Source organism: Ambystoma mexicanum, chromosome 2q (genome assembly GCF_040938575.1).
Source record: "Ambystoma mexicanum isolate Mex_15411 chromosome 2q, UKY_AmexF1_1, whole genome shotgun sequence".
Lineage (NCBI taxonomy): Eukaryota > Metazoa > Chordata > Amphibia > Caudata > Ambystomatidae > Ambystoma > Ambystoma mexicanum.
The window spans coordinates 232,931,150-232,951,207 of record NC_090924.1 but is presented as its reverse complement, the minus strand read 5'-3'; the positions used below and the strand labels follow the sequence as shown (position 1 = coordinate 232,951,207).

The following is a 20,058-nucleotide window of genomic DNA, read 5'->3' as shown; positions in this document are numbered from 1 at the left end:
CTGGAAAGGGAACTCAATAGTGGAGGGGGGGGGGATGCGGAGCTAGTACTTAAACTACAGCAGCGGTGTGCGGACCTTTGGGAAAGGCTCTGCAACCTTAACTATAAGAAGTATGTTGAGAGGCAGCATGCAGGTGGGGATAAAACGGGCTGCCTCTTAGCGTGGCTATACAAGAGTGAAACCCCTAGGCCCCCTATTAGGACGATAACCAGAGAGGATGGAGAGGTAGCAGACACCCAAGAAGGAGTCAATGAGGCATTCTTGGATTATTACAGGGCACTATATGAGGACAAAGGGGGGGGCAGCCGAGAGGAGAGAAGGGAAACCTTGAGAGATATTGGATTACCTAAGATTAGTGCCGAAGAAAGAGAAGAGCTGGATGCACTGATTACTTTGGAGGAATAAGATGAAGTGGTGAGGCAGCTGCCCACCAGTAAAACCCCGGGAGCGGACGGACTTCCTAGCAAATTTTATAAAGCATATAGAGAGGAGGTATTCCCCCCATGCTAGAAATGCTTAATGAATCGTTTGAGGTGGGCCGGTTGCCGGAATCGATTAGAGAAGCGATCATAATACCGCCCCCTAAGCCCAACAAACCAGGGCATAGCTGTGGCTCCTAGAGACCCCTGTCAATGCTGAATCAGGACGGCAAGATATTGATGGCGGTCCTGGCTAATAGATTGCGGAGTTATTAGTACATTGATACATCCGGACCAAACAGGTTATGTCCCCAACAGGAACATAACCCATAACCATAGGCGACTCCACCGGGTGGTTGAATGGGGGAGCAAGAGCGAGGGCGAAATGGCGGTTGTGTCCTTAGATGCAGTCAAAGCTTTCGATTCAGTCAGGTGGTCGTGTTTGCTGGAGGCCCTGAGGGAATACGGGATGGGGCCGGGCTACATTAGGTGGGCGAAGTTGTGGCAATTTAGCAGAGGCACCAGACAAGGGTGCCCCTGGTCCCCGATGTTATATATTCTGGCCCTGGAGCCCCTGGCAGTGTACCTTCGGCAACAATATGACATGATAGACATCCAGGTAGGGGGAGAGAAACATCTAATATCCTTGTATGCTGACGATTTGCTACTATATCTGAAATATCCGGAGGAAAATCTTCAATATATTCTAGAGGTTATGGAAAGGTATGCAGAACTGTCCGGCATAGCGGTGAACCCCCAAAAATCGAGCATGTTCCCATTGGGGAGCTACAGAGGAGCCCCTCTGGAGCAGTTGCCAGTGTTGTCTGTACCATGGGCGGTTGATTCCTTCCGCTACCTCGGAATAGATGTGTATCACACGGTAGATGAGGAACACTTGCATAATACCGAGGTGGCTGTGGGAAAAATCCGAACAAGTATGAAGTTTTGGGAGAAGTTGCCGCTGGCGATGATGGGACGGGAGCCGATGCTCAAAATGGTGGTCCTGCCCAGGCGGTTACATTTCTTCAGTAATGTACCGTACTTGATACCCAAAAAGTTGTTTATCAAACTGAATAGCATGTGCAGAGACTTCCTATGGCCTGGCACTCGAAATAGAGTGGCGCTATGGAAGCTGCAGAACTTCTATGATAGAGGGGGCATTAAGCTGCCAAATTTTGAGACCTATTATGTAGCTGGTCAGTTGCAATATGTAACCAAATGGCTTTCTGATGAGTTAACTCCTGAACTTAGGCTGTTTGGACAGGACTGCACTCCGTTCTACCTAAAGGAGATTATCTGGTTGCCTAGACTTGAAATGAAAGAACGTCCGGGTAGGATGTTGCTTGGGTGAAAGATGTGGCGTAGAGTATGCCGACTGATGGAGAACCCGTACCCGTGTTCCCCACAAGTGCCGCTAGTGGCCTTAGCAGGGGAAGACAGCCAACTAAGAATGATAATCAGGACCTATTGGGAATCGGTCGGGCTGGTCACATTGGGAGATGATGTATGGCAAGAAGGGATCATTAAGGATTTCGAAGAACTGGGCGAAGAGGCAGGCTTGCACAGAGGCCAATATGTCACGTATCTTAGGCTAGTGCAGATTATTCGTAAAACCTGGCCAGAGACTGTACTGGCGGAGGAGCTAGACGCCATTATGGGGACAATATATGACACATCAGAAGGAGGGCACGAGATCTCTAGATTGTATGAGATGGTGATGACCCGGGTGATGAAGGATTTGACGCATTTGAGGCTGGACTGGGAAGCGGAGGTGGGAGCACAGATGACCGATGGGATGTGGGAGCGGGCTATGGAATACCACAAGAAGGTGTCCAGAAACGCCAGATTGCAAAAAATACAGTTATACATAACGCATAGAGCCTATATGACCCCGAAGAGAATATCCAAGTTTGTAAATGCAGGAAGGCAAGTATGCCCAAAATGCGTTAAAGAAGACACTGATATGACACACATGTTCTAGTCTTGCCCAGTGATCGAAGGTTTTTGGGGGGAAGTGGCACAAAAACTAGTGGATAAAGGGGTCACGCTCAACATAGATACGGCCTGGGCCTGCCTGTTGGGAGGGCTTCCCAGACCACGGAAACTTAAACATGTTGGGAAATTGAAGGACTTGGCATATGTGCTCGCAAAATGGAGGATTGCCATGGGATGAAAGTAGTGTCATAAGCCACGGGTAGAGGTAAAGTGGCGGGAATTGCAGAAATGGGTGGTGGCTGAAACGGTGGTATGGCAGGAGGCATGTAGCATAAGTGGGGAGGAAGAAGTGGGTACCCTGATGGCATGGAGAGTATTAATAGCAGGACTGTTTGGAACAATAACGGATTCTGCAGACTCAGAAGGAGGTGATACCCTGCCACACATAGCAGATACGGAAAGTGAAGGACAAACAAGCTCTTGAGGGGGGAGGGATTCGGGGAGCAGTGGTCTTGGCTAATTGATGTTCATGTGATTGTTGCAAAAAGCGCTGCCAGTTTGTTTTGTATTGTTTGTTTGTTTTGAAAATTAATAAAAACCGTTTAAAAATAAATGGTCCTCAGTTTGTCAGGTTTTGGAGTGGCGTCTGTTCGAGGGAAGAGGATGGATTCGGACCAATTTATGGAGCAGAGACAGAAATGAATGTTGTCCTGGGGCACCTTGATGTATAAATGCACATCATCTGCATAGAGGGAGATTATTTCCCTCTGGCACCCAACAAAAGCCCCCTATGGATGTGCTGCAGCCCGATTCAAAATAGCAAGGTGCTCCATGGTAATTACGATCATCAGTGAAGACAGTCCTGCCTGGTAACCCTGCCAAAGCTGAATTTAGCCAAGCAGCAACCAGACGTGACCAGTCGGAGATCCGAATACAGCCACTGAATACATCTCAAAAGATACTCTAGCAGTAATAGCCTCTCAAATACAGCAAAATGACATCCCAAGATGAGGAGTAAAAGGGCCTTTTCCATATCCAAAAGGCTGCAACCGTGTGTACCTTTGAGTCAACCTGTGACAAAACCGTGAACAGCTGATGCAGATTCAAGGCAGTAGATCAACCAGGAAGAAACCCAGATTGATTTTTGTGCATCAATGGAGAAATTAGCTTGACCATGCGGTTGGCAACAATCTTGGCAAAGATCAGTGTGTCCAAATTAAGAGAAATGGGCCTATAGGAACTGCATAATGTGGGATCTTCATCAGTAACTATATAAGAGTTTCATTCATAGAATCAAGGAGCCTCCCAGATTCCCCGCACTTCCGACAGAAAAGTTGACAGTTTGGGCTAAACATTTGGAAAATTCTGCACTCGGACCGTCCGCTCTGGGGGTTTTCTAGAGGGAAGAACAAGTTACTTACCAACTGGTAATGTTCTTTCGACTTGATGTTCCTCCAAATTATTCCACATTTTTGACATGTAATGTCCACAAAAGTGCTGCTTTGGAAATTTTTCGGCAGAAGGCGTCCTGCGTCGATGGCGTCGGGTCGATGTCCCTCGAAGGCCTCAGTCGAGGGTGATGGCATCGAATTTTATAAGTAGGACGCACGGCGCCCGTAGCCTCAGTTCATGTTTTTTCCCTCCACAACGTGTGCCATAACTACACACCAAGCCCTCCATGACTGCACATAGCCTTGTGGGAACGTAAGCTGCAATAGCATGGGAAATTCTTCAGAGGGGAAGGCTGGGAGTGTGATGCGAGATATGTTGGCGGAACATCCAGTCGAAAGAACGTTACCAGTTGTTCTTGAAATGGATTGTGTCCTCCAATGTATTCCACATCTTTGACAGACTCCCAAAGCAGTATCCGTGAACGGAGGAGGGAGAAGAATTTGGATAAACCCAATCAGATGGCAGAATAGAGCACTGCTTTACCAAAGGCCATACCTTGACCATGGAAAGTATCCAGGGAGTAATGCTTGACAAAAGGTATGGATGGAATACCACGTTGCAGCAACAAATATTTTTAACAGGTACTCCCCTGTTGTATGGCTGCAGCCACGCCCCTGGTGGAGTGAGCTCACAAACCCTCAGGAGGGTCCTTGCCAGCCAATCTGCAACATTTGACAATGGTGAAGATAATCCACCTAGACAAGGTCTGGTTGGTAACAGCCTGGCCCAATCGGTGTCCAGTGTATCCCACAAAAAGTTGGTTGTCCACACGGACCCTGGACATCCTAGAAAAATACAAGCTCAAAGCTCTCCTAGGGTCCAACCTATAGAGTCTCTCCTCTTCCTTTCCAGGATGAGAAGGGTGATAGAAAGCAGGAAGTACCACCTTCTGGCTCAAATGAAACTCAGACACTACCTTAGGTAGACAGGAAGAACATACCCTAAGTACAACCCTATCCTTGTGGTACACAGAAAGGGCGGCTTAGACGAAAGTGCCTGCAACTCGCTCACTCTGTGAGCAGATACAACTGCAATCAAGAAAACTGGCTTGAAGGTCAACAGTCTCAACGGACAAAAGTGCAAACGTTCAAACAGAGCACCCATCAAGAATTTCAAGACTAGATTCAGATCCCAAACCGGAACCCGAAAAGGGGACGGCAGGAACACATTTGTGAGCCCTTTTAGAAACTGGGTAATCAAAGGAATCTTAAAATAAGAACATTCTTCAGACGAGCGCTTGAAAATACACAGCGCTGCCAGGTAACCTTTAATGCTACCCACTTGAAGACCCTAATGGGCCAAAGAAAGCAAGAAAGAACCATCGTAATGTAACACTGAAAAGGATCGACATTGTGTCCTCTGCACCAGTCGCAAAACTTACGCCAACGGTACAGGGAATTGGTTGCCGGACTCCTGGCCGAAAGCAACACCTCCATCACGTCACCAACCAACCCTGAAGTCAAAGGGCCTGAAGGACCTGAGAAAGAGTGACAGCTTGAACTTGTCCTTCCTGAGGAACTTATTCAAGCGACGCAAGTCCAAGATGGGTCTCAGTCCTCCTCCGGTGCCAAGCCTGACTTCCGCAACCACGCAAAACCGCGTATCACGGTGCTCGTGGCCATGGACCGGCTGACACTATCTACTGCGTCCAACCCAGACTGAAGGAATTCACACATGGCATCCGTGCCATCCTGCAAAATAGCAAGGAAGCCATCCCCGTCTTTCCCTTTAGGAATATGCTCAGCCGCCAGAGACAATTCCACAGAGTGTGCGAAAATGTGGCCAAGGCACAGGTGGAGTTGGCCGATTTAAGGGCCATACTGCCAGCCGAAAATACCTTGCGTGACCATCCATCGAAGCGCTTATCATCCCTATCTGGAGGGATGGTAGGGTACGCCGCCTGCATCGAGGTGGCCATGGCCACCTGAACCAGCAAACAGCCCAGAGTGGGGTGTGTGGATAGGTAGTGTGGTTGCTACTGGATGGGCAGTGTTGACCTCCGGAAGAGACTCCGGGGTGTTCCAAGTAGCAGCCACCCTTTTCTGTAACGCCATGCGAAAAGGCAACACTGGGTCAATAGACAGACCCTGATTTAATATGTCAATCAGGTCATCCTGATCGATTTCAACTTGAGGGCCGGACCACCCCAGGCACTCCGTAAACCTTAACATCAACCTATTATAGGAGGATTCAGCAGGACCCCCAGGCTCAGGCCTGCCAAACTCCATCTCAGGAGATGTATCCAGGCCACTGGCATCATGTAAAGATTGCCTCAGATCCTCCAGCTGACTGTCCTCAGAAAAGACCATGTCAGGAGCCGCAGGAGTGTCACCAGAAGCACCAAAAGGTTCCAACTCCACATCAGACCTCTCCTCATCCTCAAATATCTTGTAGAGAGTGAAAGAACTCCCTCCTAGGTACAGGAGTAAACCTGGATTCCACAGGGGCCCTCACAGTCTTAGCCAAAGACTTTCTCTGATCCACAGCTCTAGAGGCCTCCACTGTCAAATTCAGACCTGTAGGCCCCGATGGCGTTGACAGCTTTGGCGTAGACATCGACAATGGTGCCGAGGGCCTGGTCAAGGGCAAGGCCCCAACAGCCACACTCGATGGGCTCGGCGCCGGCGAGGTCGACACCTTCCCAGGCTTCAACGGTCTCGCCAGGGACGAGGACCGCAACCTGGATCTGGCACGTCTCTGGTGATCTACCTGAACTTTGTCCAAATGGGACCTTGATGGTTCCCGATGCTTATCGCGCCGACCACCCGGGCCCGAAGGCGCGTGAACGGCGGACTGAGACCGCTCCCGGCCGGCTTCAACTGAAGGCGCGGATGGGGCAGTGCCCTGAGATTGAAAAATCTCCAACATTTTCTCCCCGAATGCCTCCCACTCCTCTGGAGTAGAGGATTTAGCGGAGCAAACCACTTTCCTGACAGAGCCATCATCCGACGAGGATACGGGAGGCAAACGGTGACGGCCCTTCCGGGAGTGCCTCAGCGAGGACGAGTAGCGAGAACCACTCCGGGACTGAGATCCCCTGGACCCCTTCCGACGTGGCGAGGCAGCATTTGCAACCTTCCTTCAACCCCCCATATCAGGAAGGTCAAAGTGTGGCCCCTGGCAGATTTCCCTCTGCAGATCTACGGGCCTGTAGTGGACCGCTAAGGAACTGGACCTCCCTAGCCACGGTGCACCTAAATTGATCCAATTTAGCTTTCAAAGTGGGCAAGAGTTTTCCAGGTTCTCAAGTTAAAGCTGCAGGGATCCAAGCTCCCTTCTAATGCCCTTCAAGATGCCACCCTGAAGGTCAACGGATATACCCCTGAGATAAGCTTTGAAAGCTTCCCAGATTGTGGCCTTATTATTAGGGACCGATCCCAGGTTCGTTTTCGAAGAAGGAATCTATGGCCTTGCCCATCTCATTTTTATGAACCGGATCTTGGAGTGCCGTTGCGTAAAAACGCTATGGCGGATGAAGAATGAGCCGAGGAACCAGAGAGAGAGAGACCACTTCAACGGGGCACCATTTGGTGTACTAGCACTCAGGGAACCAGGATGAAGTCTATCCTCAAGTGCATGTCAGAATTCCCAAGGGTCCAGGTTCAATGTGCGCCAAAGATCTATCAGCAAGAACTGTTCAATACTATTGCAGATCTCCCAAGTCGCCCCAGAGGGAGACCCCCGGTACGTTCTAGTTCTGTCTTTGGCAATGTCCAGAATTTTATTAAAGTCTCCAGCTCAAATAATGTGGGTGCCCAAATAGATTAGGCCCTGAGAACACCAATAAACTGGGAGGCAGGGGGCAGGGGGGTGGGGGAAATCAATATTGGGCGCATATACGTTTTCAATGTTATCTTTGTCCACGCCAAGCTGCCCGAGACAATGACATATCGGCCTTTGGAATCAACCTCATAACCAGAGGCTGTGAAAGGAAGAGGCTTATAAACCAGCGTAATCACCCCGAGAAGAGAGTATGAGTTATACCAAGGAAGGGCGCCTCAAGCCTTCATAAAGCACTCATTGCCAGAACCTGCCAGGTAAGATTCCTGAAGAAGCACAATCTTGACTCCTTGACGTTCCAGATACGCCAGGATATTCCCCACATTAATCACATTGTTCAGGACCCTTACATTCCAGTCACAGAGGGAGAGACTTGGCAGATTATGGTTCGTCTGTGTGTCGCTGGAAAACCTCATCGGGGTTTCCACCCTGTGTCGGGCAGCTTTATATGCAAAACTGTTGGAACAAATAACCCCGCCCAACAGATCAACCAAACTCCCTTCCCGCCCCACTGTCCCTCCCTCACTACCAAACATGAATTCGTAGTGTAAACCCCTCCCAAAAACCTACAACCATGACAGTGGGCAGCCGCCATGGGGGGCCAAAGGAGCCGCCTTGATGACCCAACTCCACACTGGGCTGACTGGTCTGATCAGTTACATTCCTTAACGTTGCCAACCGCTGAATAGGACAGGAACAATCAAGCAGAAACCACCATGCACCAGGAACACAGTGCTCTACCCTCCAACGCTTCCAGGAACACAAGCAGTATGCATAGAACTAAACAAGGGACACAGTTCCAACATCCATTAGGTGGGCAAGTCTTCGTGACTACTCCCACAGTAGGCCTTCCTCTGCAAAGTATACAGAAATTAGGTCACCTCTGCCAGGTTGGTGAAAACAAAAAAAGGACTGTCTTGCCTTCATGGAAAACTTAAGTTTGGAAGGGAAAAAGCATGGCATATTTCAAACTTCTCTGACACAGCCTCCGTCTTGCTGAGAATAATGTTTGACAGGCTGTGTGGCCAGCACGAAGTCTGAATGAAGGAAATTTGGGGTCCCCCGATAGTGTAGTTGCGGCAGCTCCTGCACTAAGCAAAGTATGGAGTCCCTGTCCCTATAGTTCAACTGTTCCATTTGCCAAAAATGGCAGTGGACACAATTTTGCGGCAAAAAGGCTGCAGTTTTGCCATCGCAATCCATGTAAAGGACGCGGGGGACCCCCCCCACATCTCCCATACCCATTATACCATTTAAGGGGAGCGGGGGACACCCTTGCAACCCAGCTCCCCTTAAATGGTGAGGATAGAGACTATGTCTTCCACTTTGGAAGAAGAAATATCCGTGCCCTGGAGCTCCTCCACACCCTCCACCCGCTTTAGGGGTCGGGTCCTGAGGGGTTGGCTTCGGGATAAGGTCCAGCATCCTTTTTTCTGTGGTCTTTTCCACTGGTTTGGCCTAAGCCTCCCACCTGGGAGGAAGAGCCACTCTGACCGCCACCGGAGTACCCTGCACGGGGTCAGTCCCTTTCGCCTTTGAGAGGGCGGCAGCAACCAGCTCGATAGAAGAGGACGATTTGGCCTGATCACCTGGGCCTTAATGGGCAGGTTGGACACCTTGTCCTGCGTGGCCTTCTCCAGCTTCTCTCGCAGCTTTCCCAGGGTAGCTTTCTCTTTGACGAAGAACTGGCGCGATGGCTGGAGACGGAGGCTGACAGACAATGAACGCGCACTGACTGTCGCAGGACCAGATTGAGTGCTGACCCCGACGGAAGCGGACACGCAGTGCTTGGCCTGGTCTTGGGACCCCACGGATGGAGTGCGCTCAAAGGACTTCTTAGAAGCTCGCTCTAGCTGGGATCCAGAGGAGGCATGCCCTGGCTTTGAGCCATGCCGCCAGTCTGACGTGCTGATCCTTCATCGTGCACTTGGTAAAGCCACGGAAGATCTCGCAATCTTCTTCCTTGTGCATCGGGTGAAGACAAAGGCACTAGGGATGCTTGTCGCCGGTGAAAACATTCTGCAAACCGCAGCTGGTGCAGAGCTTGAAGAGGGAAGCCCTGTCCTTCTCCGACATTATGTGGCGCGGTGTAGGCCCAATGGCCTTCTGGAAACTTCCATGAGGAACACTCAATGATTTTGCCCCTGAGGGGCGATGAAAGATGCCGAAAAACGGATCCCCGTTAATCGGATGAATAAACCATGGCGCAAACAGGCGCTATTGAATATAAATAAGTTTTCCCTAGCCAAAAAGCGCGAAAAACGCAGAAAACTAAGAGCTAAACACGAGGACTCCCAACACTTGAACATGCGGTAAAAATATGAAGATGGCTGCCAGAGGAGGGGTTGGGGGAGGGCAGTCATTGGCTGGGGGCAGTATGATCCAGAACTCAGTGATTGGTTTATAGGAGAAAGACAGTTTATAAACGAAAGTGAACCTGATTTTTCTTTTACCAAGGATTCCCAGCCTGACAAGGAATATTCATGAGCATGTGAATCCATGCCAGACCCCATGCTGGAGACATGCAACATATTACTGTATTTGGTGGTGAGCAGTTGGTGGTCAATCTACTTTGCACTAATGAAAATTGCTTTCATTTATTGGACTAATGTCTTGTGCTGCGTTTTCTTGCCTCCCTTAAAATTTCCATGCATTTGCGTGGATGTTCTAAAGTGTCCAAACTAGGATTCCCGGAGCCAAGCTGTTAAAATTCCGAGTATGCAGGCAAGGATGAGTCAGCTGTCCTTGAAATGTGTCAGCAAGTCGTGTCCGATCTAAACTAATAGGGAGCTGTATGGCCCTTTTCAGGATATGTGGTACCATGTCTGTAATGCCGACATTGATGCGATTAGAATCATGGTAAACGGTTAGTATAGTAGTTCGTGTACCACCTTGCGTAGGAGTCGGGTCGGGATGCAAAGCATAAACAAATGTCCCTGACCAGTTCAACCATAGTGCGTTCCCCTAGTGACCCTTTCTGTGGGTACCTGAAGGCAAAGGTGAGACATTTAATTTCGCGTTTTGTGCAGTTGCTAAAAATGTTCACTCTGTGATGACCCAGTTTCTTGAAAATCTGAGCTGGTCTGTGTTTAAATCCCACTCGTGATTCTGTTGCAACACCCTACTTACATTGTACGCTAGGCAGTTCTCCCTGGAACATGGCGCGCTTGTATGTAAATGCCTCTTTTGATGTACCAACTCCATGTTTTGTGCTAGTCAGGACAGAGCTATGGTGTACGTTTCTCCCTCCCATACCCCGTTTGTTTATGTAGGACATTGCCGTTGTGAGGTCTGTATTGACCAACAAACAGTTATTGGTTAACCTTGACGGAAATTATGGTAACATCAAATTGATGGTTCGGAGTTCCTGTAAGTTTATATGGTACTTCCTTTCCTGTTGTCACCATGCCCTCTGGAAGGTTAATTCTTGGCAATGCGCAGCCCACTCCAGCAGTGAGGCGTCTGTGGTCAGAGTTATTTGGATTGGTGGTTATCTGAATGGTCTGCCTTTTAACAGGTTTTCCCTTGTCCATCATTGCAGAGCCTCTACGACGACCTTTGTTATAACCAGTAAATCGCCCGAATCGCATTCTGAGAGCAATGTCCCCGAGAGCAACTGCTGTAGTGTACGCATGTTTAGACGTGCGTGTGTGACAATGTATATTCAGCATGGCATGTCCAACCGCATAATTAACTTTACATAGTTACCTTTGCTTGCATGGGTTATCTGGGGGTCTGCGCTAGAATCGCCTGCACTCTGTCCCCCAATGGTTAAGCCAGTGCTGGTTCCGAGTGTATTTATTTTATTTATTTGCATTTATAACGCGCACAGCGGCCCTCGGGCATCATGGCGCTCTTACAGAATAGTCTACTGTGGCACCAAGGAACGTTTTTTTCTGGGATGGTACTAGGCAGTGCTTTTTTCCAGTGCCCAGCCCCAGCACATTTTTTACAGGCGGGCTGAGCACTGGCACATGCAGCACAACTATAGGAATTATTAAATATTCGGAGTGGACATTAACTATAAACCAAATTAACATCAAAACAGTTTTAGAATTCTGTCTTGCGAGGGGCTCGAACCCGCAAGCTTGTACGCACCATCGACAAGCATTAACTGATTGTGGCACAGAAACAGGCGCACGCAACCATGCAATTTCAGTGAAAACAAAGGTTCCTGTTCCAGTGACTTGCTTCCATTCAGTCAAAATGGTCCAAATTAAATGCATGACCAGTACAGGAAATATTGTGATAGGGGAATTATTTGGGTTGAGTGATGGAGAGGGCAAGTTCTATTGTATGTGACCGCCCAGGTTGATTTTGAAAATCTGGTCACCCTATATATAAAGAACAATGGGCAGGCAGCACGGTAGCACTTGCAGCCTTCACTCGCAGGCATTGAGCCGGTCCGACTCTTACAGTTCGCACTGAACTCTGGGAGGCCAGCTGTGCCAAGTGAGCACCACTGCACATTCCTCTTCCACCCAAGGCCATAGGCACATTCTTTATTTTTCCCATTTCCTTCCCCCCCCCCCCCCCACCCCCTCGACAAAACAGCCTGGCACTGCCAGCTAGCAACCTGATCCATGGATCAGGTCTGTGTCAGGTGCAGTTTCAAAGCATTTTCTAAGGAGAGCAGGGGGTCACTAAACTCCTAGCGCTGCACGTTCACATAAAAGTTTATAAAGTATTGTTTGCAACTCAGTTTGTGCTCAGAATAGACCTCACCCTGAAAAATGTGCAGTTTTGTCTCTTTAATAAATCGCTGGTCTCTTCCCTCACCATCTCCCATTTCAAGCCCTCTCTTTTTTCCTTTCAGTTTCTGTGTCGGACTCCGTATGTATAGACGTTTGTCTGGCATCCAAGGACAATGTTTGGGCCTTTCAGTCTTTTCAGATGAAATGGGTCCTCGAGACTCTAGACGCCCCCCCCCCATCCAGCATTTTGCTCAGAAAAAAGTACCGACTAGAAAAGCTGGAGGACGGATTAAGCGTGGATGTAGCCTATCGCCACAGATGGGCCCCAGTTACACAAAGGTTTTTTTGAAATATTAGGATATTTGATGTGCCTAGGATGGCAGCAATGAAGAAAGAGGATGGGACATAGGAGCAAGAGCACGAAGGGTGCTGGTGTTCCTCAATCAGGTAATGTTTAATCAAAGTGTCCAGTGTGTACATTTGACCATTATATAATCCCCCAAGAATACCGATGTGATATCTAGCCCATTTTCGCACCAATACTCCTAAGGATAAGCAACTTTATTTTTTAAAACAGTTTTGCAAACTAGATCAACAAGCTGACCTGGCCAAAATTACCGCAAAGACAATGTGAAGGACCGATCAGGAAAAACAAGATAAAAAAACAAGTACATATGACCAACCAAAAAAAAATAAATAAATAATTGGAAGTTGAAAGTTAAAACCCGAACACTCTACTACGCCAAGTTAAAAACAAAGTTAAAGTGAGCAAGAGGGGAAAAATAAAGATGAAAAATGGTGTGCTAGCTTGGTTCAATTTCAAGGCAGCATAAATATCTAGCAGTTGACACCAAAACAGCCCCCCCACCCATAAGCTTGAACACCAGCCGTAGCGTATACACTCACCAAACATCACAGAAAGGTCATCTACTACAGGAAAGAATCTTTCAATTTACAAAAATACAATACTGAAACAACGTTGGAGCTTTCTAGTCCAGCAGATACTACTTAGTTATATATGTTAAAATGACCAGATGGGTTTGAGGAGTATTGTAAAATGTCATTGTTGGCATTCTGATGAACATTTGAATGTTTGCATTGTACTTGAAAAGAAGAGTTTCATACAGATTGGTATTGACTGATAACAAAACAAAAACACCAGAACACCAGTTTGACTTGGCCCCAGTCACCCAAGACCAAGTTCTCAAGACCACTGCTTCCTTCAAACCATCAAACTGTAAAGGAGATAGCTTTCCAGCCAAATAACCCATCACCAAATTCATAAATGCATCTTTTAGTACCAACTCAATCCCATCAGTCATTAAAGAAGCCTGGGTCACGCCCCTACTGAAAAAACCCACACTGGAACACACTATTCCCACTAACTACAGACCCATTTACCACAGTTCCCTTACTCCTCAAAAACAGCTACAAAAATTGCATACACCCAGACAGAATCTGGCTTTCGACCCAAACAAAGCACAGAGACAGCACTATTTGACTTTAAAAAAAAACAGATGGATGCTATTAGAGACTATGGGAACCTATTACTATTACTGGATGTATCTGCTGCGTTCGATTTAGTGGACCACAACAAACTATGCTTAGCATTATCAAAAAAATTTAAATTCTCAAATAACGCAACCACATGGATTAAATCATTTTTATCAGAACACACTTCCAGAGTAGGCATTGGTGAAGAGGCAGCGGATCTTATAACAATCCCCATAGGCGTTACGCAAGGATCGTGCCTTTCCCCCACTCTCTGCAATGCCTACACAAAAAACTTCACTTCGCTGCATTAGATGCCATGGTAATAATCTATACCAATTTTGCAGACGATACACAGATACTCATCCCAATCACTGGCAATAAAGAACTGGTCTCTATTCTCATGAATAAAATCTACTCGATCATCCAGAATTGGATGGCAGTAAATAGTCTTTGCCTCAATGGCGAAAAAACAGATCCTCATCGTAGGTTCCCCAGCCCGATTGAAACAACTACATCAGGACTATACCTCTATCATCATAGATGGTACTCCCGTTCGAATATTCAACCAAGTCAAAACTCTAGGTGTATACCTAGACTCAAGCCTCACCATGAACACACACATCAACTCACTCGCCTCATCTACAGCCTACACAGCCAAACCTTTTACCCTCAGTCGACAATTTCTCACACCACAAAACTGTATTACACTACCAAGAGCCTTCATTTTATCTAAGCTAGATTATTGCAACATACTCCTGTTAGGCAAAACTAAGAAAATTCTAGCTAAAATGCAGCTACTGCAAAGAACAAGTTACTTACCCTATCTGTTAACGTTCTTCCGATGGGATGTTCCTCCGACGTATTCCACATCTTTGACAGGAAATGACCACAGCTGTGCTGGTTTGGACATTTTTTCGGCAAAGGCGTCCTGCGTCGATGACGTTGATACGTTGTCCCTCGAGGGCATCTGTCGAGGGTCGACGTCACCGGATGTTATATATAGGATGCACGGCACCCATAGCCTCAGTTGTAGTTTTTTCCCAGAACGTGTGGCACCAATCTCCTGCCAGTATGACTGCAGAAAGTCTTGCGGAAACATAATCTGCAATTGCATAAGAATTTCTGTAGAAGGGCAGGCTGGGAGGATGCGATGTGGAATAAGCCGGAGGAACATTGCATTGAAAGAACATTACCAGATAGGATAAGTAACTTGTTCTTCGAGGGGATTGTGTCCTCCGACATATTCCACATCTTTGACAGACTCCCAAAACAGTACCAACGTATGGAGGTGGGAAAAGAATTTACAAATTTAGAATTTTAGAATGCCCAATCAAATTGCTGAATACAGGACTGCCTTACCAAAGGCCAAATCCTGCCCCTGGATGGAGTCCAAGGATTAGTGTCTCACAAAATTATGGACAGAGGCCCATGTGGCTGCTTTGCAAATATTGCGAATCGGAATGCCCCTCTGTAAAGCAGTGGAGGCCGCCATACCCCTAGTAGAGAGCCCGTAAGCCTACTGGAGGGTCCTTTCCCGCCAACCGGTAACACTCAGAGATCGTCAAAATGATCCATCTGGACAAGGTCTGTTTGGAAACAGCCTGACCTAAACGCCTTCCAGTATAACCAACAAAGAGCTAATCGTACACTCTGACCCGGGACATCCGTGAGATAGAAACTCAAAGCTCTACTAGGATCCAACCTATGGAGCCTCTCCTCTTCCTTACCAGGATGTGACGGAGGATAAAACGCCGGAAGAATTACCTTCTGGGTCAAATGGAATTCTGACACAACATTCGGAAGAAAAGAAGGCCGCACCCTAAGGACAACCCTGTCCTTATGGAACAAAGTGAAGGGTGGTTTGGCGGAAAGTGCCTGCAACTCACTCACTCTGCGTGCAGAAGTAACCACAACTAAAAATACAGTTTTAAAGTAGAACAGTCGCAACGGACAAGAATGTAAGGGCTCAAACGGAGCTCCCATCAGGAACTTTAAAACCAATTTCAAATCCGATCCCATCGACAGTGGAAACACATTTGTTAGGCCTTTTAGAAACTGTGAAATCAATGGAATCTTAATATAAGAACATTCCTCAGACAAGTGCTTAAATATAGACAGCGCCGCCAAGTAACCCTTAATGGTACCCACTTGCAGGCACATGTGGTCTAAGGAAAGCAAAAAGGACAAAACCAAAAGGAATGGAACATTGAAAAGGATCCACATTCTGTATCCTGCACCAGTCACAGAACTTTCTCCAACAGAAACGGTACAGGGATTTTGTTGCGGACCACTTGGCCGAAAGTAACACCTCCATCACGTCTTCGGGGAGGTCCCAATCCTTATACCTCAACCTTTCAGGTGCCAAGCATGAAGGCTGAGAGACTTGACCTCTGGATGGAGAACCCGACCACCCTCCCGTGAGAGCAGATCGTCTCGGTAGGGAAGACGGCGTGGAGGGCAGTTGGACATGTCTAGAAGGTCCGGGTACCACGCTCTCCTGACCCATGCCAGAGCAATGAGGATCATCCGGGAACCAAACCTCTGCAACACTTGCGGAATGCCGGGGATTGGAGGAAACGCGTACAGCAGTGGGAAGGACCACTCCACTACAAACGCGTCCCCTAAGGCTCCTCTTGGAGGAAATTACCGCAAGCAGACTCTTTCACACTTACGGTTGACACTGGTGGCGAAGAGATCCACTTGTGGGGTTCCCCCAAGGGCAAAGATCTCCAACAGAACTTCCTGAGCCAGCTCCCACTCATGAGACCGTGCTCTGCCTGCTCAGAGCGTCAGCCGCCGAGTTTTCATCTCTGGCCAGATGAACTGCCGAGATCGAAATTTCCTGCTGGATGGCCCAGAACCAGAGCTGCATCGCCTCCCTGCACAACGGGAGTGACCCTGCTCCCCTTTTTTGTTGAGGTAGTGCATGGCCACTGTATTGTCCGTCATAATCAGGACATTCTTCCCCCGCACAGATGGCAGAAAAACTTTCATGGCAAGCCCGACAGCCTGCAGCTCTAACAGATTGATGTGGAGTCTGGACTCCGACGGAGACCAACGGCCGCTGGCGGTCAACTCGTTGGTATGAGCTCCCCATCGCGTGAGGGATGCGTATGTCACGATAGTCACCTCCGGCCACGTTTGCCAAAATGGAGCTACCATCATCAGATTACCATCTACGGCCCACCACAGAAGATCCTATGTGACCGAGGGTGGAATCTGAACGGGATTGGACATCCTGCCGGAGAACTGCGCCCCCTGCAAATATCTCATCCGCATCCTGGCCTCTGGCACCAGGAAAATGCAGGATGCCATGAGGCAGAGCAACCTCAAGAACTCGAAGGCCGGGAGACTCTGGGCTCGTTGAAATTTGTCCACCATCTGCAGAATGTTAGGAGCCCTCACCTGGGGAGGCGAACACAACCCCAGGGAAGTGTTGAGCACTGCTCCGATATAATGGAGCCGCTGGGTAGGTGTCAAATGGGACTTCCCTAAATTGAGGGAGAAGCCCAGCCTGTGAAGGGAGTGGCAGGTGACGGAAAGGTGATCCAGGGCTTGCTCAGGAGAACGTGCCCTGATCAACCAATCGTCCAGGTGGGGGTAGACGTGAATCCCCCCCTTTCTTGAGATACGCTGCCACCACCACCATCAGCTTGGTGAAGGCCCTTGGGGCGGAGGTCAATCCGAACGGCAGGACCCAAAACTGAAAATGAGAGTCGCGAACCTCAGGTACTTCCTGTGCTTTGGATGAATCAGCACATGAAAGTAAGCATCCTTGAGGTCGAGAGACACCAACCAATCCTGAAGTTGAAGGGCCTGGAGGACTTGAGAAAGAGTTACTATCTTGAACTTGTCCTTCCTGACCAGCTTGTTCAGCCAACGCAAGTCCATGATGGGTCTCAATCCCCTGTCTTTTTTCGGGATAAAAAAAAATAAGGTGAATACCATCCCTTGTTCCTCTACGCTACAGGCACCAGTTCAATGGTGCCTTTCTCCAGAAAGGATAGGATTTCCTGCGCAAGGAGAGGATCTGGACTCTCCAAAGAGAGCTTCCCCGGTGGATTGTCGCGAGGCCTCTGCCGAAAGGGGAGACAATAACCGTGGGTTATGATCTCCAGAACCCACACATCTGAAGTAATGCCACGCCATTCTCCAAGATGCTGTGCAAGTCTGCCCCCAACCGGCGAACCATGGGACATGGCCTCATGACTGTGCAGACGCAGCTGCGGTAGTGCCTGAGGGCAAAGAGGCAACTGCCCGAGCGGCTTCGGCACCTCGAGTACGTTGCTTTCCACCTCTGGTACTCCTACGGTGGCCCCTTTGACTGGCAGCTCCTCTCGATCTACCAAAGGAAGAGTAGTACCAAAAGGAACCTCCTCTCCCCTCCATTGCTGTCCCCTAGGACGAAAAGGCAGAGGTTGACGTACTGCAGCGCCCAAAGACTTCGCTGCAGCTTTGGAGGTCTGCAACCTCTCAAGCCTTGCTGCCAAACAGATGGACACCATCAAAGGGCATGTTGAGAAGCCGGGATTGCACATCTGGAGCAAACACTGCCTTCCGCAACCACGCAAATCTGCGTATCACGGTGCTCGCAGCCATGGACCGACTGACACAGTGTGACGTGTCCAAACCCAACTGAATGGCTTCACCCAAAGCATCCTTGCGGTCCTGCACGAGGGCTAGAAAACCATCCCATTCCTCCCCTTCTGAGTTTCCACAGTCCTCTCGGGCACCTCTGGCAAATCCTCCACAAATGGCGTCGAGGGCGCCGATGGAATCGGCGTCGACCGAAGTGCCGATGACTTCGACAACTGCTTTGAGGCCGGAGCCCCTAGAGTGTCCTTCGACAGCCTCTGCGCCGAATACTTCTTCCAAGCCGGAGCCTCGAGAGAGTCCCTCGACGGACATGGCGCCGATGGTGTAGACGCCTTCTTGGAAGGCTTCACAGGTGCCAACGGTCCCGATGGCGTCGAGGACCGGGACCTGGATCTGGCACGGCTATTGTGATCAACCTTGTCTAATAGGGACCTCGACGGCTCCCGATGATCGCGCCAACCGCCCAAGCCCGAAGGCATGCGACTGGTGGCCCTAGTTCGTTCCTTGCTGGCTTCCCTCGAAGGCACGGACGGAACAGTGCCTTGCGATTCGAAAATTGGCATCATCTGCTGACGGAACCCATTCGGTCGGCGACGAATACATGGTAGGACAAGCTAACCACCTTCTGACGGAGTTCTCCGATGAGGAAAGGGAAGGCGACCGATGCCGGCGCTTCTGCAAATGCCTATAAGAGGCAGAGGAATGGCAGGAACCACTCCGAGACTGAGACCACCCCTGGACTTACGTCGACGCGGAGAGTCGCCCCTCGAGTCGTCAGTCGAAAGCCCAGCGGATCTCGACTTATAGGGCTTATACACCCTACCTCCCGTTCATTTCTTCTTCCGTTCCCGCAAGGCCTTCGATGTCAGGGACTGGCAGTCATCGCAATCATCGCTGACGTGGCTTTCGCCGAGGCACCAGAGGCAGACGTTGTGCGGGTCCGTGATGGACATCTTGGAACCGCAGTCCCGGCATTTTTTAAAGCCCGACTTCGATGTAGAAGACGAAGACATCGTACTTGAAGTAGAAGAACCGAGTGCGCCGAGATTCTGAGCAAACACGTTTGCGGAAAAAACGGAACCGAGGCTACGGACGCCGTGCGTCCTATATATAACATCCAGTGATGTCAACCCTCGACAGAGGCCCTCGAGGGACAACGTATCGACGCAGGACGCCTTCGGCGAAAATTTTCAGAAGCAGCACAGCTGTGGTCATTACCTATCAAAGATGTGCAATACATCGGAGGACACAATCCTCTCAAAATAAAGCATTAAGAGCAGCACTTGGAATCAAAAATAGGGGTCACATATCACAGACAAGGAAAGAGGTACATTGGTTACCCATCCAAGACAGAATACTTCACAAAACACTCACCACCACACAAATGCATCGCTCAAAACATCCCCACCTATCTGAACCAATACCTCACTCGTAAAATACCAACCAGATCTCTAAGATCCAACACTAGCACTCACCAACTCATTCCCCGTTTCAACAACTCGAGAACAGGAAGGTCCAGCTTCCCTGTAGCAGCTCCCAGAATCTGGAACTCACTCCCCCCAACATATGCAATGAGCCCTCTCATACTCACTTCAAAACGCTTATAAAAACCTGGTTATTTAACAAATTCTAACCTGTCTGCTTCACATGCTATTCCTACAACCTTATGTATTGCTGATTAACTAATG

General features: G+C 48.9%; 1 protein-coding gene across 1 annotated transcript in view; it reads right to left on the bottom strand.

Moving 5' to 3' along the window:
* Positions 1-20,058, bottom strand: part of PDPK1 (3-phosphoinositide dependent protein kinase 1) — a 1,145,521-nt gene that overhangs the window by 1,004,868 nt on the left and 120,595 nt on the right. The gene's annotated exons all lie outside the window — the stretch shown is intronic.